A 26,653-nucleotide genomic window follows, 5' to 3' on the forward strand; every position below is an offset into this window, starting at 1 on the left:
CTATGAATTATATGTATATACATGCATATAATAAATATTACATATACATATATCTACTTAATATTACAGTACAATAAAATATAATAGACATGAATACACAATAATTTATGCAAACAAAATAGTGAATGCATGCATATTTTATGGAGCTTTCGTTATAAAACAGCTTTAAATGGTACAAACAATGGGAAAGAGGGACGTCATAGCCCGGGAGATGCTTCTGTTTCTTGTTACTATTATTTTTATAAACTTGTTACTGGTGTACCTATTTCCTACTTATCTTTCTTTCTCTAGAGCAGTGGTTCTCAACCTTCTTAATGCTGAGACCCTTTAATACAGTTTCCCACATTGTTACCTCTAACCATGACTATTTTGTTGCTATATCACGGCTGTAATTTTGATACTGTTATGAGTTGTAATGTAAATATCTGATATCCAGGATATCTTGTATGCACCCTCTGTGAAAGGCTCACTATTTCTATTTCATTCTAGCTCCAGGTACCTAGGGAAAGGTGGCACTTGGTTCCTCAAGGAAGACTATTTTCATCAGAGATGACTCTACTGTGGGCTGGGGATGCAAACTGCAGGGAGTGATTTACTCATAGGAAGTTGTTTTAGTAGCATGCTCTATGAGGAAGTGAGGCTTTAAGAATCCTGGAAAACATATGGAAGGCAGTAGCCCTAGCGTTACGTTATTATTGTTTATATATATATATATATATATATATATATATATATATATATATATATATATGGTGGCTTTTAGTATTTATAACCAGAGACCTGAGTAGCATATATTATTAAGAAAAGGAAAATTGAGATATGCAGGATGTGTCAGAAAGATGAGATTGGTTGTGGAGTGTTATAGCCAGGAGGAGAGTAGCTTCCTTTCCTAATAGGAAATGAACTATAAAGCGAATAATTCTGCAGCTAGGAATATGTTCTTATTCACTGTTACAGTAGAACGCTGCTATGTTCTGAGTCAGCGTGAAGAGCAGAAAGTAGATGAGAAGTAGGTCTCAGATGGGTAGGGGAGAGAAAGCTATGGGAACTAAGGTGGGGGATGCAAACAGGATCTAGGTCCTACAGATTGCTGAGGAACATGTCCCATCCTCACACAGAAGCAAGAAGAAAGCATTGAGAGGCATAGGAAGAAAAATCCATAATCACAAAAAGACTGGGGCATTATAGAGGAGGGTAGACCCAGGTAAATAGAAGACAGGAACAGCATTTAGAAGACACGAACAGCATTTAGGAGTCACTGTAAAAGAGAAGAATTGATATGCTGTGATAACATGGAAATCAATGTTGTAAGGGAATAGTTTCAGTGGAACAGCCTAGAATGGTGGTCTAACAGATTACTGCATGTGAAGAAAAAGCAATCCTCTATGAGAAAAGCATGATACATTACCATGCTCACTTCACAACCAAGAGTGTTTCACATCACAGGAGCATGCTTCAGAGGTCCAGCCATGTTCAAAGCATTATAAACAAATACACAAACTTATATGCACATTCATCTGAAATTCAATTGCTCTCCAATAGCTTAAGAAACAAATGCATCTTAAATACACCATTTTATTAATTCTTTGAAAGTTTAATGTATGCATACAGTGTATCTTGATCACATGCAACACACTCCTCCTAGTTCCTCTCCCCATTCTCCTACTGCTCTCAACTTTATACCCAGTTTGTCTTTCTATTATCTTTATAGTCCACTGAGTTCAATTTGTGTTTTCCATATGTTCATGGCCATGGGGCCATCACTGGGTTGTTATCAACCTACCAGAGACTTTACTTTCTACCAGAAAATGGATTTCTCTGTTGGGGTAACATTATTTTTATGAAAATACACCGGGGTGAAGAATGAGATAGAAGCTATAAGCACAGCTATGCCATTTAATAGCGTTTCCATTTTTATCTCTGAGTTTGGTATTTACTTTTGTTTTTCAGAAGAATAAAACAGAAAAACAAAATAACTAGACTGCAGATTCATGTAGAGACAAGCTTTGGACTGTAATCTATTTGTTATTTTTTATTTGTATAAGCTGGGGCAAGACATCCCAAGAGCTTATTTTTATTTGCCTTTTTAACCAAGGTATGAATACCTCCTGTCCTAGTTCATTGCATATATAGAGAATCATCAGGCCTGAGTTAATATTATCACCTATTAATTGTAAATGGACGAATGGAACTTTAGAGCATTGATAATATATTTTATGCAAGAAGAGAAGTTAACAGTTAATTCTAGAAGAAATTAAATAGTCAATTCCATACCAGTTAGAAGCCAGATTAGGAACATAGATAGTCTCTTCCAAGAATACAACTGAAAGCAATTCACAGTAGGTAATGGATTTTCAGGGGCTTTCCATATTACTTCCTGTGCCTATTGAATTTCCTAAAACTTCTATCTTATAGTCACCAACTACAATAACAATATAATTTTAACCAATAGCTATTACAAAATCAATTCAGAGACACTGCGGTGGTAAGAAATTTTAACCGGAGATATCAAGTAAAAAGAACTTGAATTCTAGTGTAGTCTTCCACACTCGAGGGACACGGAGGAAACTGATGATTTCCTGATGCAAAGTTCATTTGGCAAGAACAGCTGAACAGTTGTTTGCATCAAGTAGAATAGTTAAAGTCAGATGTCTTATCTGATAGGGATGACAACCCATGATTTGCTTTTAAAGGACAATCCTTGAGCTAAATTGTGATCTGTTCAGTGCGATGGGTAAAACATCCCATTTCATTGAGGTAATCATTTCAAGAGTTTTAAGTGAAGGGATAAAGTGGAATTTCTCCTTAAAATGTTCTCCATCCAGCTTTGATATAAATGCTACCTTCCAGGGAAGTTGCAGGGTTGAAGTTCATCTTTCTTTACTGATTCCTAAACATTTAACCCCAGCTTTCTCCCCTCTTATTATCCTTATTAAAATTCCATCTATAGATATATTAGTTGATACAGTTTTCTATTGTAGCCTTTCCATTTATGTAAGACTCTTCAAAGAGATTGTCATGTTTGCTCTTTTATTTACATGGTTTTCTCTATTGTGGCATCATCCTTGGTAGAGAAATGACAATGTAACTGCCTATTGGGCCAAGAATAATAAAACATGAGAAGTATTTTGTTATAACCACTATTAGTTTATAAGTTTGTAAGGATACAGGAATGTCATGGAACCAATAAATCCTAAGCTCCATTCAGCCTCACAAATTTAAAGCCTCCTTTTATTGTTGGCATGGTTCACCTATTGGGTCAGTTGGTTCGTTATAGCTAACCTGTGCATTGTTGGGTGTCGAACAATATCTCTGAGTTCAGTGTTAGCACTCCCATCTTATTGTGACACTCAAGCAGACTTAGACAAAATTGTACCCTGTTGATAACCACTAATCTAATATGATAAATTAAACCAAAAGAAACTACAGACTTAGCCTAAGACAAGGTAAACTGCTTTTATATACTGAGACCATTTCCCTTCATCTACTTTATGAATAGAATTCCTTAATAGTTTTTTATAATAATTATTTTAATAATATTTCTTATACCATGAACAAGAAGGAGTTTGTTAGCCCAGAACTTTAATAGAAATACAAAAACTTGCTTTGACAGATACAAAGGGGAGGGCTTTATTATAAAGACTATTTAGGGAAGGTAAAATTGTTATGAATGTTGGAGAACCAGGGAGAGAACAACAACAAAAAAAAACAGAATAAAACAAAGCAAAACAACAAAAATGACAACACAAACAAACAAACAAAAGGGAAACAAGAAAAAGACAAAAGAAATCTAGGCTGTTCATCAGGACACTAGCAAAAATCATTCTTAATGTGTGTTTGGTTGGCATTACCATTACTATGCATTATATTGTTACACATGTGGTTTCTTTGATTATCTTCAGTCCTACCATCCAAAAATTTTGACAGTGTTGCCTCCACAGCCACCAAATTTAGTAACACATTTTCTAAACCCCTGCTCTTTTGCATTGTTCTCTGTTGTAAGCATTTGATTATCTGGCATTTAGGAATATGCTGAATCTCAAAAGTCAAGATAGGCTATCCAAGTGCACACATGGCCTTTTGGCTTCTAAGATAGAGGCAGGTTCTGACTTTCACTAGGGCCGTGTCCTGAAGAATTTGCTAAAAATTATATAAAAGTATAAATTCCAGAAAGTTGCAAAGCAATATGCTCTAACATAAACTACAGCAATAGCCAATGGTACTTAAAGTAGAAACAAGCTATCTGCATATACCCTTTGTCTGTTGAGTGAGTAAACATTAGATGGGTCTAGTTATATTTATCTCTCAAGAGAAGTTTGGCCATTGGGTCTCTTGTGGAAGTAGGAGTCCACAGACTAATCTTTAGCCTCCCACTGCCTATGAAACCCTTGACTGCACCAGCAGCAGATACAGGGAAAAGGAAGAACTCTGCCATTCTCTGAAGGCCCATTTCCCCTAGCTCTATTCCTCAATATGCCTTGAATGGCTCCCAAAACAAGGACAGACACAAGATGCTCCGACTATCAAATTGCAATAGCATTTGCTAGGTTTCCAGAATGCATTGTATTTCAGCGTGGCAACCCTGTCCTCTGTGTGCTCGTCTGCAGAACAGTCAGCACCCTCACAGATAATTCAAGCTCCAGCAATTTCTCAGCTCAGATGGAACAGTACAGCTTTGCTAGAGTGGAAAACAGATTATAAACTGCAAACTAATTAATTCTACAAATGTTTGCTATACTTAGGAAAAGCCGTTTCCCATCATTTTCTTCATCTCCTTCTAGAATCAAGTTGGCTCTGTTTGAACACTTCCTAGTAAAATCACTCCAATGAATATGCAAACTAGAGAGCACAAAAGAATTGTGCTTTAAGCGTGTGAGCAGGGAGGAGAGCTAACTTTTCTAAGCCTCATTTTTCCTTTTTAATACACTCACTAGTTTATTCTGGAGGTACCAAGTTGTGCCAGTGTAGCAAATTACTCCTAAATCTTAATGACAACACAAAGTTGCATCTCTAAACAGATTAAGTCTGTCATCTTCTCCCAATGGAGTTTGTTCTATATAATTTACTGTCACAGGTATGTGCAGGATATCATAAGGACAAAGAATGGTACTTAAACCACATTGAATAAGGACAAAGAGTCATTCTGGACCATGTAAAGCCTGACATGAGACCTCATGGATGTGGAGAAGTTGGACTTTAAGTGCAATTGTCAATATGAGAAAGTGCATGTGTATGCAGAATGTTAACATTGTGAAGTCAAAAATGCCACAAGACAATAAAGAAAAACAAAACTAGAAAGGATCAAGTTACTTGAAGGGATAGACATTTGGAAGTGTGAACTTTAAGCTATGTAGGAAGGGAGTTTAAAGAGGCATATCTCAGAGTATAAAGTAGTCAAATTTATTTCTGGAAACACATAGGTAATATATTAAGTAAGGACCTAAAGACAGGGAGACTAGCAAGGACTGAATGTCCAGAGTCCAAGATAGAGAATGAGAAAAATTAAAAGAATGAAGAGGGAAAAAAAAACAATACCTTTGGAATTACAAGTGACAGAGAAAGTTTGTGATTGACAGGATGAAGGAGGCAAGAAAGTTAGGTTATAAACCTTGTTTCTTTAAATTGATAACGATCAGACTTTCAGATAATGAGAAAGATAACCTTAACAACTTAAGAACACATGATTTGTATTCAGACATCAATAAGATTGAGCAGTTAATTTGGTTAAAAAAATGCTGTCAGCCGGGCATGGTGGCACATGCCTTTAATCCTAGCACTTGGGAGGCAGAGGCAGGTGGATTTCTGAGTTTGAGGCCAGCCTGGTCTACAGAGTGAGTTCCAGGACAGCCAGGGCAATATAGAGAAACCCTGTCTCATAATACAAACAAACAAACAAACAAACAAAAAACAAAAACAAAACAAATGCTGTCATTCAAAAGAAAAGTCTATATATATTCACATATATGTAGTGACATATATGCACAGGAGTATCATTATGTAAATGACAGACCAAATCCTTAAGGTAAATACCATCAGCCATAGCAATTTATAGACAAAAGTTTGCAGCCCACACAAGAAGATCCAATGTCCTTTCTTAGGTGCAAAAGAGAAGATGGAGGAAGCCATTAGGTAGGCTGAGAAGGAGCCATCACAAAGAACAAGGGTTTCAATGGTCCAGGATCATCAAAGAATTAGAAAATTTAAACAAAATGATCCAACTGAGGGTGCAAGGTACAGAGCAGTCCAGGAAACTAAAAATGGAAACATATCCATTAGATTTAATCATGAACGTGTCACTTAGAATCTCAGTTTGTGTCACTCACTGTGGACCTATTTGTTGAATATTCATTTGATATTTATTCACTTACTATCCTGCACTGAGCTGAGTACTGCGAATCAGAGTGAATAAAACAGGTGTAGACAGTGGGGAACCTAGACTCTAGTGAATAACAAGGACATAGTAAACAACCCCATGTGGAAGAAAAGCAATTAATTTGCTGATGCATTATGAAGATAGGTTTTATAAAATAAATTAGAAGAGTCAATAGAATATGCTTTAGAGACTTTATCATCAAGGAATCTTTTGAAACCGACTTAAACTAATATGCAGAGTACAACCTTAATTCGAGGTAATTTTTGCAGTGAGATGTATGAAAAAAATTGTGAAGGTTCACACTGGTAATTACGTAAGAACAAGGAGGGATAATTGATAAAGCAAGGCCTGTGAGACATAAAGGAGCCCAGGGTTTCCTATCAAGAATTGGATTTGCTTCAGGAAAGACAACTTCTCTTGAAGAAAGTCTAAAAGGGTGAAAAGAACAGGCTGAAAGATATGGTGAGATTGATATTATTGCTCAAGGAGGAACCTAATCTCTTTGGTAAGGACAAGGAAGGTGACATTTAATTAGAAAACATGTAGAAGGAAAATAATTTGTTTTCTTAATGAATAGCTTCCAAATGCTTACAAACTCATGTAATGTCTTCAGAGGCAAGGTCACATATGCCTGACACTTGGAACTTTGGCAGTTTACTCTCTTATTCCTACATTATGTAATTCAACGTTGGACCATATGACTGAGCATTGGTGAAAGCAAGCTAAATAAACAGATGCTGTACTTATGTTCAGACCCTCAAGGTATCCTATGTGAATTTATAGTTCCTAGAAAGGGCAAGTTCTACATGACAGAGCTCTCAGACATCTGAGACATCATCAAGCAAGATAAAATGAATTATATTTATTGACTTTTATTGTGACATAAATGAGACATAATTTTTTTCTAACTTAAAACACTGGGATTTTAGGGGTGTATTTTAATGAATATATGCGATGGTTAATTTTAATTATCAACTTGTTACAAGAGAGAATTATATGGGAATTGGGTATCAGTGAAGAGTTGTATAGATCAGGTTGGACTGGGGGTATAGCTTTAGGGATTATCTTGATTGTTTGAACTGAGGTGAGAAGATCTTCATTTGTAGGCAGCAATGTTTGGATTTGGGCCCTGGACTGTATGAGACATACAACACAGACAGGAACATGTGCATCCTTTCCCTCTCTGCTCCTGAATGTGGACGTAGTATGAGCAGTTGCTTCAAGTTCCTGTCAACACTCGATAATTATTGACTGTCACCTAGAGTTGTCAACCAAACAAGCCCCTCCCCAGTTAAAGTTGCGTTTGTCAGGATATCTCATCATAGTAACAGGAATGATAATAGGACACTCCCTTTTCTGACAAACACAGCTGGTATAAAGTATCAAGACATTAACTTTATCTTATATTTTCATATTCATATGCTTCATTTGTTATTTGTTCTTTTATAATCAAACATGGGTCTAACAAGACACAGTTATGCTTATTATTTGAATTTTCTGGTTCATTTCTTTTGGAACTAATGTAGAAAGGCCTGGAGCCTATATAATAACAGGGACAAAGACCTCACTTCTTAAGAGCACAATTTGTCCTATTGATAAGATCCCGCACTCAACGACTTGGACACATTTCCCAACCCATTTTTGTGCTTTCAGCATCAAATTGCTCCTCTCCACGTCTAAGTCAGAACTTAGGTCTCCACAAAGAGGCAGGTATTGATCAGCCAAGACAAAAAGAAAAAGTACCTCTTTTTCTTGCAATAATAACCATACCTTCCAATTATCTCTGAAGGGACAGAACATGTAATATAAGACCTTTCAGAAATGTACCATCCAAGATTACAGACCTCAGAGCCTCTCTACTTTACCTTCATTTATTTATAAATAAATGTCTTCTCACCTCATTCTTGTCCTTTTGTTCACAAAACCTTTAAACATTTCAAGCTCCACTTTAACCACAGTTGTTTTTTTCTGTTAGATTTGAAGAATACTAATAAAAGCCACTGCAAAACAAAGCAGCACAAGATTTGGGCAATTTAATGAGAATTGAAAAAAAAAAAAAGAAAACCTTTTTGATTAACTTTTTCTCTGTAATTTTTGAGTCATTACACAAATTTATGATATGTATAATCTGGACTTCCTAGTTAATTAGAAGAATCTTTCATTTTCTCTTTCACAGAATAAGAATAATCCCATTTCTAATCGCAATCAGAGTAAAAAGTATACCAAATATATGTAACACACTTAGTACAGAATTTAGCACATATTTCTAAAAATTAATTTTAATCAAAATTGTAATTATGTATAGAAATATAGTATGTGCTAGATAGATATTATTAGTAGATTATCTCTAATTCTAATTGTCATGTTGGCAAGTGGAAATTTCTGTAATGATAAGAACCATTTTTGTGTTTATTATCTTTTATAGACATAACAAAATTCAGAGATAAATAACTTAGAAGGAGATTAAAGTTGTTATTGCTGGGTTTTGTTTGTTTTGAGTTTTGTTTTTCATGTCATGGTTTCAGAAGTTTCAGTACATCATATCCTGACCTCATCATTTTGTACCTTTGAGGCAGCAGAGGATGCTGGTTAGGGGTATGTGACAGAGTCAAACTGCTCATCCCAGATGATCAGTGAAATAAAAAAAGAATCTGAAGTCACAGGATTCCAATATACCCTTTGTTACTCTTGTCTGTCAGTTTGACAATATCTGTAGTTATTTGAAGAAGTCTTCGGGCACAGTTGTGAAAAAATAATTTGTACAAGGGTGTAAATCACCTTTTGTGGTTATGCCTATAAGGAATTATCGTCATTAGATTAACTGAGGTGAGAAGAATCACTCTAAAACTCTGTTTGGATCCTGTACTATGTCAAAAGAAGAAAGTTAGCTGGACACCAGCATACATTATTCTCTTTTTTACCATGGACACCACGTGACCAACCAGCTGCTTCAGGCTCCAACCGGTGTGTCATGGTAAATTACACCTTCAAGCTGTGAAGAAAATTAAATGCGTGACAGTGTTATGTAAGTTGCTTTTGTTAAAATGAAAGCAACACACACACATACACACACACAAAGGATTAAGACACTGTCTTAGGATTTCTGTTGCTGTGATAAAACATAACTAAAAGTAACTCAAAGAAGAAAGGACTTACTAACCCTTATAGAAGCCATGGGGACTGTGGCTTACTGACTTGCTCCCATTGCTTTCTCATCCTTTCTTAAAGGCCTCAATAGTAATTTGTGTCCTCCCTCCTTAATCATTAACCAAGAAGATGTACCAAAGGCTCCTACTCAGGCCAACCCAATTAGATGCACTTTCCCAATTGAGGTTCTGTGTTCCAAAAGGACTATCTGGCTAGTTGACATAAAACTAGCCAGTGCAGACACCCTTCAAAGGACTGCTCCAAATGGTCTAATTCTTCCAATTAAATACAGTCTCCTAAAACTCTGAGGATAGAGTCTTCAAAACATGATTTTGATGGGCATTTAAGGACTAAACCATAACAGTGTTATGTCTATTATGTCTCCCATTAACCACTTGTTGCTACTGCACACAGTTCAAGAGTGCCTAGTGCTGCTGGAATGACACTTGATGTTATTTATCTTGAATAATATAAATTGTAATGCTCCAATATGCCTAGCATCTATTGTCAATATCGTATTAGAGCAACAACCAATGTGCACACAACCCTTTCCTTGTAGAGCACAGAGTAATGACAGAAATGTTTGGCAGCCTATTCAAAAATTTACAAGCAAATGTGTGAGCTGGGATTGTACCCAGATTTGACCCATTCGCTCATTATGCATATTGTTGCATTGAAAAAGAAACTTAAACTCTATTGAGTCTTTAGTCCTTTTGTAAACGTCACTTGAAATGTTTAAGTGGTTGCCTTAGACTATAGTCATCAAACTGAAGAAAACCTCAACCTGTTAGTTTCGTTCAACTTCCTTCTTCCTGACCCAGGACATTCTCCTGCACATTTTTTGCAAAGGTAATGCTCTATGATGTATGTTTCCACAGATGATGGTTCAACCTCCTGCTGTACATATACTGCCAGTGCCAGATGGTTTGAAACTTCACAGTGTAATGTTAGTTGCTATCACAAATTCTTTCTTTTTCTTGCATTCATATGCAACTTGATGTAGATTCCTGAGGTAAATGTTTACAATCTGATCAAGCTGTTAAAGCAATGTCTTCTCAGCTTGCAAGTCTCTGTCAAGCCATTGCATACAAGCTTTAGTTTTGGGTACTGGGCATTCGATGATGGGAATAAAGGGGAAAGAGAGGGGGGGGGGAGAAAGAGAGAGAGAGAGAGAGAGAGAGAGAGAGAGAGAGAGAGAGAGGAGAGAGAGAGGAGACAGTCAGTGAGAGACAGAGAGAATTGTGCTTGTGTGTAAGATGGGGTAGCATATTAGATTTGTTGGAAAGGTCCATCTGGGAAATTCATGATGATGAAAATGCTGAAACAAGAGGATTTGTCAGAGTGTGATTCACACACACCTGTTAACTGTGTTCCCATGGAAACTAGCCAAAATTGCCACAGGACTATTTGATTAGAGAGTAGAAAAGTGAGTTGAGCATAGTCCTGGGACTTTGATACTGGCAGAACCACCATCCAATTGATCAACAATGAGAACCGGTTCCTTCTGCTTCATAAATAAAAGAACCACTTCCTCTGAATTTGTTGAGAGTGGCTTTTATCTCAGCTCCTCAAAGAAGCCTGTGAGGGAGATGAGATGAGTCAGAGGGAAAAGTTCATAGGAGACCAAAGTCACTCTTTGCTCTTCCAGGTTTTCCCAATTAGCAGTCATTCAGGAAGAATATCTAATTTGGACTTGTCTGAAATTTTAGAAGTTAGTCATCTTACTTAACCACACTTGCCACAAGTTTTTCCCTGTGTTAACAAGAAATTAGAAGCTCCTGAAGCTATAGGAAATCTTCAGGTACCAGTAAACTTACAAAGCTTATCCATACCCATACTGGAGAGAATGATGGGCCATCTTCTTTGTAAAGGTAACGACCTTTCCCGATAACCCCACTGTTTTGATTTGATATTTTCTTTGCTGTGTCTTTAATATTTTGTCCTCAGACATCACTTTACTTGACTTTGAGCCCACTGTAATCTCCCTCTTTTGAAACCTGACATGTACAACATCAAAACACAGTTAATTGTCCATACTCTCCAGCCAGGGTATTTCCTTTGTCTTCACTAAATGGTAAAGGTTTCAGAAGCATTACCTGAAATGGCTGTCTCTGGGTCTTCTTTTCACATTCCTCCTTCTATACAATGCAATTGGTTTTACTTCCGTCAATCTGCTGGAACTGTTATTTCTCAACACTGATGCATATTTTTCTGTTTGGTCCTTTGGGTCCCTTCTCTTACCGAATTGCAGTGTCTATAAGTAACAGAAGTTTTGCTACTCTGCTTTGGCTCTTGGCGGGTCATGCTCTTCTAGTTACCCACCCAGCAGCTCTTTGGATTTGCACACACACACACACACCATGTCAATTAATTTTAATCTGCTGTGACTAGATCAGGACTGCGCAATTCTAATCCTCCACCTGCTACCCCAGGCCCAATAAGGTAAGTGGCCATTGACCACTTACCCAAATTCTTATATGGTACCTTGGCTCTCTCTCCTGCAGCTCTACATCTGATGCATCTCCCACTGCATCATAGTGATCCTCTGTCTGCTCCTATGTCCTGTATCCTAGCCTGCAGGAACCTAGAGGACCCAGCTCTCTTTCTGCCTATCTATTGGTTGTTGGCTCTTTATTGATTAAAAAAATTAATTAATTGATTAATTTAAAAAACAAAACAATTGGGAACAAGGACCTTCAGCATTTGGACAGGAAGATTTCCCATTAAATCAAAGCATTAGAAGCAATCCCCAACATCTATACATTATTTACTACTTCTCCAGAAAATGCTTCCTTCCTTTTGACCTGTGTCCAATATACTTTTGTTTATCACTTGATACATTTTTCTTAAAACACCTTGTGTGCTCCAATTTATATACATTTACCTATTGCTTACGGTACAAACATGTCTTACTTCAACATAACACTTAAGTAATTTTTGAGTGGGATTCCATCTTATGTGTCCTTCTAGTCATAAGGCATTATTTATTATTTTGTGCTTTTAGTGATGATACACACACACATATAACACATTAAAGTCATACAATTTTAGAATGATCAGAACAACTCAAAATCGTTTTTATAATTTTAGAGTGATGTTTAATAGTATTCAAAAGATTGCAATATATATATATATATATATATATATATATATATATATATATAGTCCAAATGCAACAGATTAAACACACACTGTGAACTCTTCTTTCTAAATTCAGATAGCTAAAACAAAACTATTATCTTTGCAACACTTTGTAAGGATCTAGTCTTAATTTTAACCTGTTTGTCTAAGTTTAATTTTTTTTTTTTATTATCTTGCTCATTTCTCTTTACAAGTCTACATTCAGGCAACCAAATCTCATTCAGTCTCCTGGGTGTTGAGCACGTTTTCTTCTCTTTCCTATTTCTAAAGCCTTCCTATAGGGCACTGTTGATAATCATCCTCTGGACTGCAGGTACTGACAAATTTTATTTGATGCTTTAGTTTATCTTCCCCTCTTCAAACCTCGTCTTCATGCTGTTTTTATAAGTCCTTTAAGACAAAATCTAAACATGTCATTTCTTTCCATAAAACTCATAAATTTTTCATCCCCCAGAGGCTACCAAGCAATCTTTTGAATACTATTTAAACATCACTCTAAAATTATAAAAAAGATTTTGAATTGTTCTGATCCTTCTAAAATTGTATGACTTTAATGTGTTATTTCTTGACACTTGCTATGGCTTTGTTTCTCTATGATTTTTTTTAATCTACCAAGGTTTCTACAGGCATCTTCCTTCTATGTGTGTTTTAAATTCTTGGAATCCAGCTATCACAAGCAAACTCCAATTTTCTATACTCCAGTCACTCCTGGGAGAAGGACTTTTTTTTTTTTTTTTTTTGAGACAGGGTTCCTCTGTGTAGTCCTTGCTGTCCTGGAAGTCACTCTGTCAACCAGGCTGGCCTCGAACTCAGAAATTCACCTGCCTCTGCCTCTCAAATACTAGGATTAAAAGTGTGCATCACCATGCCGGCTGAGAAGGCCATTCTTAACACATAGATATTATGGAGACACTCAGATCTCAGTAGTAGTAAGCCCCAACTTGTAGAGACCAAATCTCAATGTGTAACTTGTCCTTTATGCCACTGATGGCTACTTGAGGAGGTCATATAAATATTCCAAAAGTCTAAGTCAAGATAGATTTCATGGGAATCCTAGTAATGAGTCAACAGGGGCATATTATTACACTGATGAACTGGGAAGGCTTTCACTTAGAACAGTCCCTGGCTATTGCCAGGTGAAGAAGTTTAAAGATGTTGGCTTTGAATGACAGCTAGGAAAGAGAAAGAAAGGACTTTGACTTTTAAGATGAAGGATCTAGGATATCTATAATTCTGTGGCTACATGCCTCAGCCCCTCTACCTAGACCATCTCTTCTGCTTTGTGACTTGCTTCTGACCCTAAACCAACTTCCCATCAAGGAATCTACAGGCAGCATATGTGGCAAGGATTGAAGAGCACACTATTTGTGTGCTCCTTCTCCTTGTCCATTAAAGTGTCCCTAGGGCCCCCATGAGACAGCTCCTGCTACCTGCCTCTGTCCCCTCCTCACAGCCTATTTCCATTTCTTTGGGGTGACTATGCGAGTCCTGCTTTCTACCAAAGACCAACAGCTTCCACATGAGATAAGGACCTAGGCAGGATGCCTGAACTATCCCTCTCTGTTACTCCGTTGAATCCACCCATGTGATAATCAACCTCAAGATCTTACCTAGAACTCACATCCTGTGGCCCCCCCAGTAAATTCACTGAACCTTAGTATACCCAAACCTGCTTCCAGGCTTAGTTTAAGTCTTATACCCTCCTTGTGGGTTCAATTTAATCAGATTCCATTGCACTATTCCAACCCCTAGATGTAACCAGTGTGCTAACCTAGCCTGGTTGGCCCTCCTGATCATAGCTTTCCCCACAACCTTCAACCTGTAGTTTTAGCCTCTGTGAAGTGTTAGTTTGATGATCTCTCTGACTCCATGAACGTATCCTCCTCAACCTCTAGTCGTCACCCCACATTTTAGCTGACCTATACCATGTCACATATCTTAGCTTTGCCCAGATTATACATTTTCAGAGGGTCCACACTGGTGAATACCTGGAATCTCATCATCCAGAACCCTCAGGCTTGCTGCATAGCCTATATACTGACCTAGATGGAGACTGTTTAAAATCATACATTTGAAACACAGCCAAAGAATGAACTGCACATGCCATGGTCTGATAATGACACAAATAATATTAAAGGTCATGGCAGTATGTTGTACCCCCCATATCCACCAGTCTTACAACAAATGTAGTGAGAACTGCTTAGATTCTAGATCTAAAGCACAGGACACATAACTCAATTGGAAAATCTCATGGGTAAGCCTACCAATTAGAATAGATAACATGGATGTTAAAATATCAGGACTTAAAGACAAAGTAGAGGAACTAGACGAGACATACTAAGAATATGGAAAATAGATAAAAGTACATGAAAGGAATATTCAGGGAATGTAGAACAGCATGAGAAGATAAAAACCTCTTAATTATAGCCAGATGAAGGAAAATAATTCAGATCAATGCTGTAGACCGGGTCTTTGACATGAGCATATTAAAAATACACTTCCCATAGTAGCATCATTCATAATAGTCAGAAACTGGAAACAACCTAGATGTCCGTCATTCAAATCAGAGATAAGGAAAATGTGATACATTTACGCAATGGAGTATTGCTCAGCTTTTAAAGTAAATGACATTATAAAATTTGCAAGCACCTGGATGAAACTAGAAAATAAAATAAACAACAACAGCAAAAAACATTGAACATTTGGTAACCCAGACACAGAAAGACAAACATGATATGTACTCAGTTATAGGTGGATATTAGCTGTTAAGTAAAATAATCTTGCTACAACATACAGACTCAGAGTCTAAGTAAAAAGGTGACCACAGGAGAGGAGTCATGTAGTTGGGACTGGGAAATAGAATTGATTTCGAGGGTGGGTTGGGGGAAAGTTGGAGATAGAAACAGAAAGGATCAGGGCTGGGGTGCAGGATGTGTGGAGAGAGAGTACTGCTGGAAAGGATTGGAATTGGGGGCATTTCAGGGGTGATGTGGAAATCTAGTGAAGTGGGAACTCCCTGGAATCTACTAGGGTGACCCTAGTGAAGAGTGTTAGAAATGAGGGATATGGACCCTGAACTAGCCAACTTCTGTATCATCAAAGCTGTTGCCTTGCTCTAATCTCATGGGCATGTTCTTTATGTGTCTGGAAAGATGCTATTGTGGAGTGGTTGTTGATGGACTCTTCAGCAACCCTTTCCAAATTCAAAGTTAGTTTTCATCTGATGGTTGTGAGAGTTGGGCAAATGGATGAGACCTTCTTCATCTTTTCTTATCAACTTTAATCTTATTTTACAGTACAGTTGTTATATCCCCTCCCAGTCTGCCACCTAACAGTTCCTCATCCTATTCCTTCCCAACTCATCCATCTCCAAGATTTTGTCTCCACCCTACCAGGACTCCTCCACTCCCTGGGGCCTCAGGTGGGGTTAGGTACATCTTCTCTCACTGAGGTCAGGCCAAGCAGTTCTCTGCAGACCCCTTCTGACTCCTCTTCCTTTCATATTGAAGGAGAAAATACATTATAGAGCACCAGCATAATGAAAAAAATACAAGTTTACAATATTGGGCAGAGATTAAAACAGTATTTTCTCAGTATGTGTTAGCAGTTAAAATGAAGAGTTATGGAAGGGGAAACATCACAAAATGTTATTGAGACTCCATGTTTAATAGGAATGAAAGGCTACAGTTTGGCCAAGTATGATCTTACACAGGATGAAAATATCCAACCCTGCTCAGGGATGTGAAAAAGCAAAACACCACCCCTTGCAGAGAGCAAGTACCAGTAAAGTGCCTGCCTTGGGGCAGGTATTTGAATCCTCCCAGTGGATAAAGCCCACAGATACAAGAGATTCTCTGAACCATTTGTGGACCAGAAACACTGTAAGAAAGAGAGTGCAAAGATCAATGTGTCCTCCTTCCATTGTGAATAAAGAGGAAGGCACTGACTGATAGTCAAAATAACATGGCTTATTACTAAAGGGCACACTGCCTAGCCAGAGGAGTGAGACGCTTACCAAAGTCAGAGCTGAACGTGTCACTCTGTTTTATAGCTCTGCTTATACCCTCACAGTGTGTCCAGAAGAGATTGCTAGGTTAAAATCTGATCATACTGTTTAACAAATTCCTTGGTAATTTAGCGTTAAAGTTCTTAATCTAAATTTGACCCCCTTCTTTAAACTTTCATTATAATATTCACATAATTACATAATTAATTATCATGCAATAGAAAATATAATTCTCTACATACCGAAAGTATAATTATCAAAGTATGTCTCACTTTCCTGCATCTCTTTTAAAATGACTTGCATTATGTGGTTTTTCTCTTTTAAGACACACAAACACTTCTCATATTGTAGGCTTCAAACACACACACACACACACACACAGAGCAAAGTCCACAGAATTTTTTTCTTTCTGCTAACTCCCGCAGCCTATCTCAGCTCACTCAGTCTCTTCCCTTTGTTCTCATCTATAACACCTGTGAACAGCCTAACACACAGAACGAATTTTCTCCCAATCAAATTATGTGTGGCTGTATGCACTCTGTCTCAGGAAGTATGAATTTGCAATTTTTTGACTTGAATGATATCACTTCCATTTCTATTTGACTGCGTGTTTCTCAATACTCAGGTGCCAGGGCAATTGTTACTTTTTAGAGCTGTATTTCATGATTGAAAATAAAGCCAGCCTGCCCATTTGAAATCACTGCCATTCACCCACTGCTATATTCTCTCCCATTACCCTATTTTGTCTGTATACATGATATCATCGTATTTACTGTTATCAGTTGTTTTCTCCATTAGAAAATAAAAGTCCCTCGAGGTGATGATTGTCAGCTTTATTTATTGCGGTAGCTCTATACCTTAACAATATCTTCAGCAGAGTTACTACTTTCAGTAAACATTTGTTGACTGGCTGGTTGACTACCATCCCCACTAAACAATAATCTGCCACCTGATGGAAACTGTACCTTCTATATTCAGATTTTTATAAGCCCCAGCATGTGCTATGCACTTAAATATATGCTGATCAAATGTGTGATGGTGAATTAGCCAACCAAGAATAGCTATTCAATGAAAGATCAAGAAGGCAAACAAATTTAAGGACTGCTGTTACCTGGGAGGGTATCTTCAGTAAAGGTTGGCTGAAAGAGAGCAAAGGAGTTAAAAGAAAGTCAATTAGGATACTAAAGAAAGCTCTCTACTTAGCCTGAGCTTAGCATATGTTTATAACATTGATTTGACAAAGTGAGTTTTATACTTCAACACAATTAACTTTTTAGAAAGTACCATGTGAATCCTGCTCTAGGCTCACCTGCTGCTTCATTCAAGAATGTGTGTAGGGGATGAGTTTCTGTGTGACAGGTGTCCAGCAACATGCTAACAGCCAAATCTATTGAAATCCCAATGTTGACTCTCAGGAAAGCTTTTCTTTGAAGCTTCCCCCTCCCCCATGCCACATAAAGAATGTTATTCTCTTGAGGCATTACAATGGTAGTCCACAAATGAACCTTCATCCTTTGAGAGAGACTAACTGTAGGGGAAAAAGATAATTACTTAGTTCTTTTATCTCCAAATTATTTGTAATAAAATCTGAAATCGCACCACAAGGTCTTTCATGAGGATGTCATAAATTAAGATGCATCAGTGTATCTGGTACATCTGTTCCATTCTCTGGCCCTTTGTCTTCTGCAAAGAGCACACCAACCTCAATACCCAGCAGACAGCATTTACGCAAATGATGTCGTGGTCTACAGCATTAATATTCAGTGATTGTCTGTCATAGACACCTTACTGTACATCTGTTATGCAAATGTATGTTAATTCTGACTCCCTGACAGCTGCCTAGCTTCCCTCCCTAAAATGATCTTTTCCATTTTGAAGTTTGCAATCTGTTCCCCAAAATGTTAATCCAACAATTAGCTGAAATTGCTAAACAGAAATTGTACATGTTCCGTCTAAAATAGAAGGTAGCATTTTAAAATAGATGATGAACCTTCTTCCCACATCATTTATTTTATATGTGCTTGCACACAATGTAAACATTGATCTCAGCACAGCTTGGATGGGGCTAAGTGGCAGTTTTTCTTACCCAGGCCCTTGGAGTGTGACAAGAGAGGAGACATCATTCCTATCATCTACACGACTTTGTGGTCAAGGATGATTTTAGTGCTGCACTGTTTATTTCCAAGTTCAAAATGTCTCTATCCCAAAAATAGTTTTTATCAAATACTTGTATATTAAAAAATAGCAACATGGAATTATAAATGATGAATGACCTAAGGGAATATCACAGGACACACACAGCATAGCAAACACTCTCTTGGTACACAGTTGACGATTGATAAGTAAAACATACGTCCATATTTACTAACTGCTCATCCTAAGGCATAGGTGAGATCCCTTGAGGAAGTCATATGCATAAGGATTTCCAAGAGGATCATAGAATTTGAAACAATAACTTATGACATAAATTATACCAAACACTTGGAGAAAATCTGCCAAGTCAGAGGAGATACTTGTAGGTCTATTACATGTTGGCCATATGAGTAAATGCTTAATCTTCTTTGGAGGTTTGTGCCATTAGGCATCCTATTTAAATCATGACAATGAAGGTGGGAAGTGACCTCTGAAAACATGGAGTCTTCATGAATTTTGTTCAGTTATCTGCTCTGAAGCAAGCACACAGAGGAGAACCATTGGATATTTGTAGTGCAGCAGGATACAAGCTTCTATTTTCGAAGTATGAATGAATGAATGAATATGAATGTCTGATAATTGATTTGTATGAATGTCTGATAATTGATCTTCTGGAATATCCAAAGCATAATTAAAGGATATGGTTTTGAATCTATTCTTTATTCTATTTTTAGGAATTGGTACATTTTTATTTATTATCAGGTCCATACTTTTGTCGCTCTCAGACTGTACTTCTACAATGTTGGTGCTAAAATTAACAATGTAAAGTGTTCTATTGTCCTGTGTCCTTTGTAACCTATTTCTACATTAGTAATGAGACAAAACATGGATAAAATATCTTAAAGATACTCTTAATGTGTAATAAACCTTCACTGATTTTCAATGGCCCTATTAGGGTATAACCATTATAACTAAAATATTGTTGACTTTTATGTGATTGTATTATTTCAAGAGTGTCCAAGACATTTAAAAAATTATAAATCTATATGCATATCCACATCAGTCTGAGAAAGTTGGCCTTAGATCCAACAGTTTTTAAAACCTTGCTACTTGTATACTATAATTTCAATAAGTTACTATAACAAAATTTCACAACATTTTCTGACTAAATGTATCTTTATATAACTCTTTAGAGATACAAAATAGTGAATATCTATGCAAAACTCACTATCAGTAAGTTCACTAAGTCCGCAGACTCCAATCAGAGATTGAAGACAGAGAGCAAACACTGATGTATATGCCCCATTGAAGCATAGATCATTAAATGCCAAGTGGTCAGAAGTCATTATCTTCCCTTACTTTGAAGTAGACAATGGGAAAAGATAAAGAGACAAAGACATGAGCAAAAGAGGAGAGGCTTCTCTTTGAGAAACTCCAGGGCAGGACTGTTTGGAAGAAACTCTATTTCATTCATGCACAAGGAACTCTTGTGGAAACAGCATAAAAATTATATGCATTTTTTAGTGATACAGGGAGGATTTTGAAACCCTGCAAATTCACGGCTCTCCTAGAATCTAGACTCTTCCTACTAGCCAAACCTCAAAGAATTGGGGTGGGGGCAGGGGCTTCTGCTTTCCAGTTTTATTTTTTTCCTCTTCCCCAGATGGTGTGTGTGGCTATCACTTTCAAGCTTCACTGACCTGGACGATGGATGAGGATTTGCTTTGGACCTCTGAGTCCAGGCTGGAGTGCAGGTGTCAGACTCAGTATGGGTTTTATCCACTTCTGCAATAGCTCCAAGTTGAGCTGTTCCTAGAAAGTTTATGAAACATGAGAATCATGAGTTATTCAAGTCATGAAGAGTACAACCTCTCCATTCTTTGAAGCAGCGCTGGAGGGGGATTTCCCTCAGCATGCTGCTGATACTGTTTCTGCATCTTACATACACTGCAAGAGTAGGCACAGAGACTAGATGGAATGGATCCAGCAAATGGAAGGAGCCAGTAATACAAGCACACTTCAAATCAAAAAATGTAGTTGTTCTCATTAAGGACATGGCACCTCCCTCTCTTAGGGCATCTATTTCCAAAGGCATATTTTCAGTATTTTGAATTTCAATGAAAATTCCTTTATTTAATGCCATTGGAACAAGTTATTAGTTGGCTAACAAGAAAAGCCAGTTAAATTAGAAAATCATAAGAAACGACATATGCTTTTCTTAAACATTCTAAATAATTTTCAACACAAGAGTGTACACTAATTAAGCAACGTTTAGATGTCAGGGCAAACGATTTTCTTAAAAAAAAAAAAAAAAAAAAAACAGCCCCTTGAAAATACCCCATTATATCTTTTCTATAACCCTGGATCCTAGTGAATACTTCATGATGACTGGTGTTAGTTGTCTTAAAATGAGGTAAGACATCCTGACAGCTCTGAGGTTCTCTGAGTTTAATCTTTGTGGAATAATATTAATTTTCTATTTTTCATCAGTCTTGCTTTCACGTTGTCTAATGTTTTAAGTAAATTGTTTTCTATACTCCATTTGAAGCATTGAACTTTGTTTCAATAGGAACAATATCAGTAACTTTCTGTTGATAGCTCTGATGCCTCAGGAGACTTAATATTTAATTTAAATTTGTAATTATGGAAGCAAATACGACCAATGTAAGTATACATGTGAACAAAAGCAGTATAATATTGCTAAATCAATTTGGTTTTGTGTTAAAAAAAACACAGAAATATCTATTATAGTCCACTATCTACAATTATATTAATAGTATTGATGGTATTAAGATCATCTGTCCATAGACATGTGAAATTAGCTAATATAGATTTATCTAAAAATAAATTATTTCCCGCTGGCCACTCATGTTGTACTCTATTTCTTAGGGTCTTATTAATGACTCACATTTGTTAAACATGTTGTAGAAATCCACACCCTTACATCATGGAGATTTTATGATTATCTTTCATGGTATTTTTTCAGCCCATATTCACTTTATGGTTGAAGAACATTTTTCTTTTGTTCTTCTTCTCCAATTCTATATTCTTTCCTCCCCCCCAATGCTATAAAGAATATGTACACTTCTCACCTTTAGGTCTTAACCATGGACACTTTTGTTCTCTTGTTCATTGGCTGTTTTCATTTTCAAAACTTGACATTTCTAAGGGGTAACACACAAGTCAGCACATGGACCTGACATGTCAGACCAACCTGGTAGACAGGCCTCAAGTCAGTTTTTTCTTTTCTTTTTTTTTTTTTTTTTCATTTGTTTGATTGATTTTACATTGAAAACTCTATAACAGTCAAAAATTGTAACAAAATGTGGGAGAGAATTAAGATAATAGAAGCTACACATGGAATGTATAGGTAGATTGTAGGGCAATGGGCTATACACAGACAGCATGGTCTCCAGTCAAGCTGAGGTTATGAACCCCGGTTAAACCCGGTGGTGGTAGAAGTTTTCACCTATATGGGACAGAAGGAGTTCCCTCATGTCTCCTGGACTCCTGGCTCCTGTCGAAGGTACTGCCCCCACAGCCCCCACAAGAGAAGCATGTGGCTAGTAGTCACATAGACATTGTTCCAAGCTCCTGACCTTCAGGCTAAACTCCTCCCAGTTACCTAGCAACAACAAGATAACAGCTCACCATAAGAGGGGCTGTTTGGTTCCACCTCTCATTCTCTTACTCTCTCCTCTCATTCTCTTACACTCTCTCTCTCCTCTCTCTCTCTCTCTCTCTCTCTCTCTCTCTCTCTCTCTCTCTCTCTCACTGTCTCTCTCTCTCTCTCTCTCGCCTTTCTACTCTCTTTCCTTTTCCCTCTTCTCGACTTTCTCCCTGTTTTTCTACAATAAAGCTCTAAAACCATAGACTGTCTCTGTTCATCAAGGCCCACTGTGCTTGGACGATGGGATAGGCTTTGTCTTAATGAGCTGTTTCTAATCTCCTGATGGAAGGCCTTTCTGTGCTCCAGCCACCAACCGGACTTAGGACTCTCGCCTGCATGGGAACCTCTCTCCCTCTGCCCTCTCTCCTGTATCCCTGGAGCCCCTGGTATTGGGGCTATCCCTTGTCCACCCCCTGCCATGTGGGGACAGTGGCTTAGATGCTTACCCAGGCCAAGTGGAAAGCATCTAGCAGTCCTCCCAAGTCTACCTGCCCAGAGCACAGCAGGAACACTGGCCTGATGTCAGTTCTCTCCCTCCCTCCTTTCCCCTACACCCCTCAGCCTCACAGTAGATGGGCTCAAGTAAGAATGTGTAACTTTGTTTGTGAGTGTGTGTGTGTGGGTGTGGGTGTGTTTGCATGCACACGTGTGCATGAGCGTGAAAGCAGACTTTTATCTTGCTAACAAATACAAGCTAATATCTATACATGTAGAGCTGACTAGAGACACCAGGTGGCTTCACAGGCTGGACAACAGTGAGTGTCGTGGGGACTCAGTCTTGAGATTTCAGCAAAATGCAAATTTGAACTAGTGGATACAATGAGGTCACCATGCCCTACTAGGTGATATCTGCCTCACTTAGGGGTCGTTAGGAAGAGGAATTGGTGACATACATTAAAAAGATCAATGGAGAGGATCTTGGCTCTGATCATAAAGTATAAGTATACAGGCTGGGTTTGGAAGATTAATGAATTTCAGGGATAAGAATCCAAAGTCAAGGAAACTTCCCCTATACATCTCCGGGAGAATCATTTAAAAAAAAAAAATCAGTGACAGTTATCCTGAGGACTGAAGCCTTTTCTTTCTTCCTATACCCTCTATAAAATGTCAGCTGTCAAAGAGGTGTTAACAAGCACAAATATGATTCAGAAAGATGATTGCTTTTCTAGCACATGAGATTCTCTTGGAAGATGAATTGAGCTCAGAGATGCTTACAGCACTAGCAAGTAATGTCATTAGCATCTTAGAAGTTTTGTTCAAATTAACAGCGACTCTGATTCCTTTTAGATTCCTTTTCACAAAAGCATAGTTTGTTACACAGGAGTCAAAATTAATATGTTTGAAAAAAATTAGACATTCTATCAGGATTAAATTTTGTCAACTTAACACAAACCAAGACATACCTGAAAAGAGGGACTTTCAACCAAGGAATTGCCTTCATCAGATGGACCTGTAGGCATATTTGTTGGGCATTATCATCATTGCTAATTAATGTAGGAGTACCCAGTTCCCTGTGTGCGGTGACAAGCTTGGACAGGTAGGTCTGAGCTTTATAAGAAAGATAGCCATACAAAACAGGAGCTAACTAGTAAGCATCTGGACTCCATGGTTCCTCCCTCTGCTTCTTCTTGACTCTTTGCCTTGATTTCCCTCAATGATGGATTATGATCTAGACTTGTAAACCAAATAAAACCCTTTGTTCCTGACTTGTTTTTGATTATGGTGTTTATCATGGGAACAGAAAAGTAAAGTAGGACATATCCTCTCAATTTATCTAGTTGATGTGGTCTAGAAACAAGAGGAATAAATAGCCTTAGATGCCCCCATCAATCCTGTTTCTCCACTTTCTGACCCAGGATGAAGGCTCTTGATAAATGAGCCATTATTCAAAGAGGCAGAGAATTCATTCAGCTATTGTTCCAAGCCCGAGGCACTGAGACACCTTTTCTTGTTCCAAAATCACCAATAGCTTTAAGTAGGTCACTGAAGAAACTCAGAGGTCTATCACAAATTATAAACAAGAATAATTCATATGAGAACACATCAGTCTTACTTTTCATCACCACTTCCACCTTTATGTCACCTTATTTTTACCTAAAACCCTTTTGTAAACATTAATCAGAGAGACTCCTATCTCTAGTAAGTGGTGGTGCATACAAAGACTCATGGCAGCTCAAAGTGTGTGGAAGACATGTAGTGGTGGATAGCTTAATGTCAACTTGACAAACTAAAGTCATCTGAGAGGAGGGGACCTCAATTAAGAAAATGCCCAATAAGGTAAGGTTATAGGCCATACTGTAAGGCTTTTACATAATAAGATATTGATAGAGGTGGACACAGCCTATTGTTCACAGAGCCATCCCTGGGCTGGTGGCCCTTGGTTCTATAAGAAACAAGGCTGAGCAAGACAGTAAACAGCCTCTGAACGAAATGCCTCTATCTTCCTGCCTTGTTTGAGTTCCTACCCTGACTTCCTTAATGCTGAACAATAAAATGAAAGTATAAGACAAATAAATTCTTCCCTGAACCACTTGTTTTTTCACTGTGGTGTTTTATCACAACTATAAGAACCCTAACTAAGACAGGTAGCCTATGAGTAGTAGGTAAATAAAAAGGAAACCTTAGGAGATGTGTATGCTTGGACTCTACTGATCACACAGAAGAGATACTTGTGCTAACTCACAGATGTTTGTTGGGGAAAGAAGATCTTACTGAGATACCATCGCTCTTCTTTCCTACTCTTAGAAAGACCATGCCTAACATACCTAAGGGTCTAGTTTTCACTTTTCTTTTCTAATATTGTATTCTTTCACCTTGTATATATTGGGACAATCTGGACTGGTTGAACTGGAAAGTAGAAACAGGAAGTCAAAAAGTTTCCTAAGCATTTGGACATTTTGGGCCAAAGCCAGTTTTTATTTAGTATATGAATAAAATCACAAGATGACCAAATTTAAAGAGCTCTCTAACACAAAGATCACCAACATCATTTAGCTACAGGTTATGTGACACAATTTTCATGTCAAGTATGCAAAGGATTTGCCATCAACTTTCCTAGTGCCTCATTTGAAGGTCCTCAGATCTAGAGGACCTGATCTAAACTCCTAAGCCAGCCTGTTTTTGAGAGCATATGCAGGCCATCTGGGTGCCCATTTCTGTTCAGGGTAAAAATAAAAGTTGTCACAGTTTGCAAAGCCCAAGAGTGTTACAGACATCATATAGACCAAAGAACTTATTTTGCAGAAAAAGAAATAGTGTATACAAAGAAGAATTGGTGTATACCTGGTTAGGTCATACACACTAGATAATGGCATCTGTCTACTGACCTTGGATCTAGAGGTGGCCACTTGTAAACTGATGAGACCCTTAAAGAGGTGCAGTTGAATTCTGAGACAGTGTCAAATGTTAAGAGTGATTACAAAGCCCTAATTTTGTAAATGCCATTGAAAAGCATTAGGCTAGAAAGTCCTTGCAAGGTTTGCCTCTCTCCTAGTTACAAACTGACATTTATCCCCAGTCAAATGATATAATGCCTAAGATTTTTATTATGCAAGTCTTTGCTAATTGGATGAATATTACCTATTTTACCTTGAAATGACTTTATCTTCTAAACGTTTTTACCCATAAAACCAATTCTGGAAAATCCAGTTTGGTTGTACAGGTCAGATTCATTGAGAATTAGGTTGTTGAGAAAAGATATTCTATTCTCTTGACAAGTAGAGTTTATACTGTGAGTTTTAGAATTAAAGTTGCTCATGTATACAAGAAAAGTAAAAATGTTGCCTTTATTATTTTCTCTTATCATTTCTTGTTCTGATAGCCCATTTTACAAATTTTGTACACATTTGGGAAATAAAATGAAGTGATAACAAGAAATTCTGCATAATAGTGGAATTATAATATTTGTTCTTGTTTTATAGGGATACTATTAATTACTACTTCATGTATTCATACATTAAATTTTGTGAATGAGTCAACAGTTTTATAACATGTATTTATCTACTTTTAAGATTAATAGTGAAAATTTCCATTTTTATTTATCCATTTTCCATTTTTCCATCCATTTAAAAGCATTAAATATCACTAGTGTCTTATATTTTTCAGCTGTCTGTTACAAATTTCAATAGAAATCTGTACTCTTTGGAATAACCAGTTATTATAAACATAAATATCTCTGCTGGTT

General features: G+C 37.4%; 1 long non-coding RNA gene across 1 annotated transcript; it reads right to left on the reverse strand.

Moving 5' to 3' along the window:
- Positions 1–11,699: 11,699 nt before the first annotated feature.
- Positions 11,700–21,954, reverse strand: LOC110295137 (uncharacterized). The gene is made up of 4 exons (XR_002378012.2): positions 21,893–21,954; positions 20,501–20,612; positions 17,779–17,806; positions 11,700–11,774 (listed from the first exon to the last, which is right to left on the reverse strand). It is a non-coding gene; the product is annotated as an uncharacterized LOC110295137 (long non-coding RNA).
- Between the last annotated feature and the right edge of the window lie 4,699 nt (positions 21,955–26,653).

Source organism: Mus caroli, unplaced genomic scaffold (genome assembly GCF_978045245.1).
Source record: "Mus caroli unplaced genomic scaffold, Mus_caroli_1 scaffold_4, whole genome shotgun sequence".
Classification (NCBI taxonomy): Eukaryota; Metazoa; Chordata; class Mammalia; order Rodentia; family Muridae; genus Mus; species Mus caroli.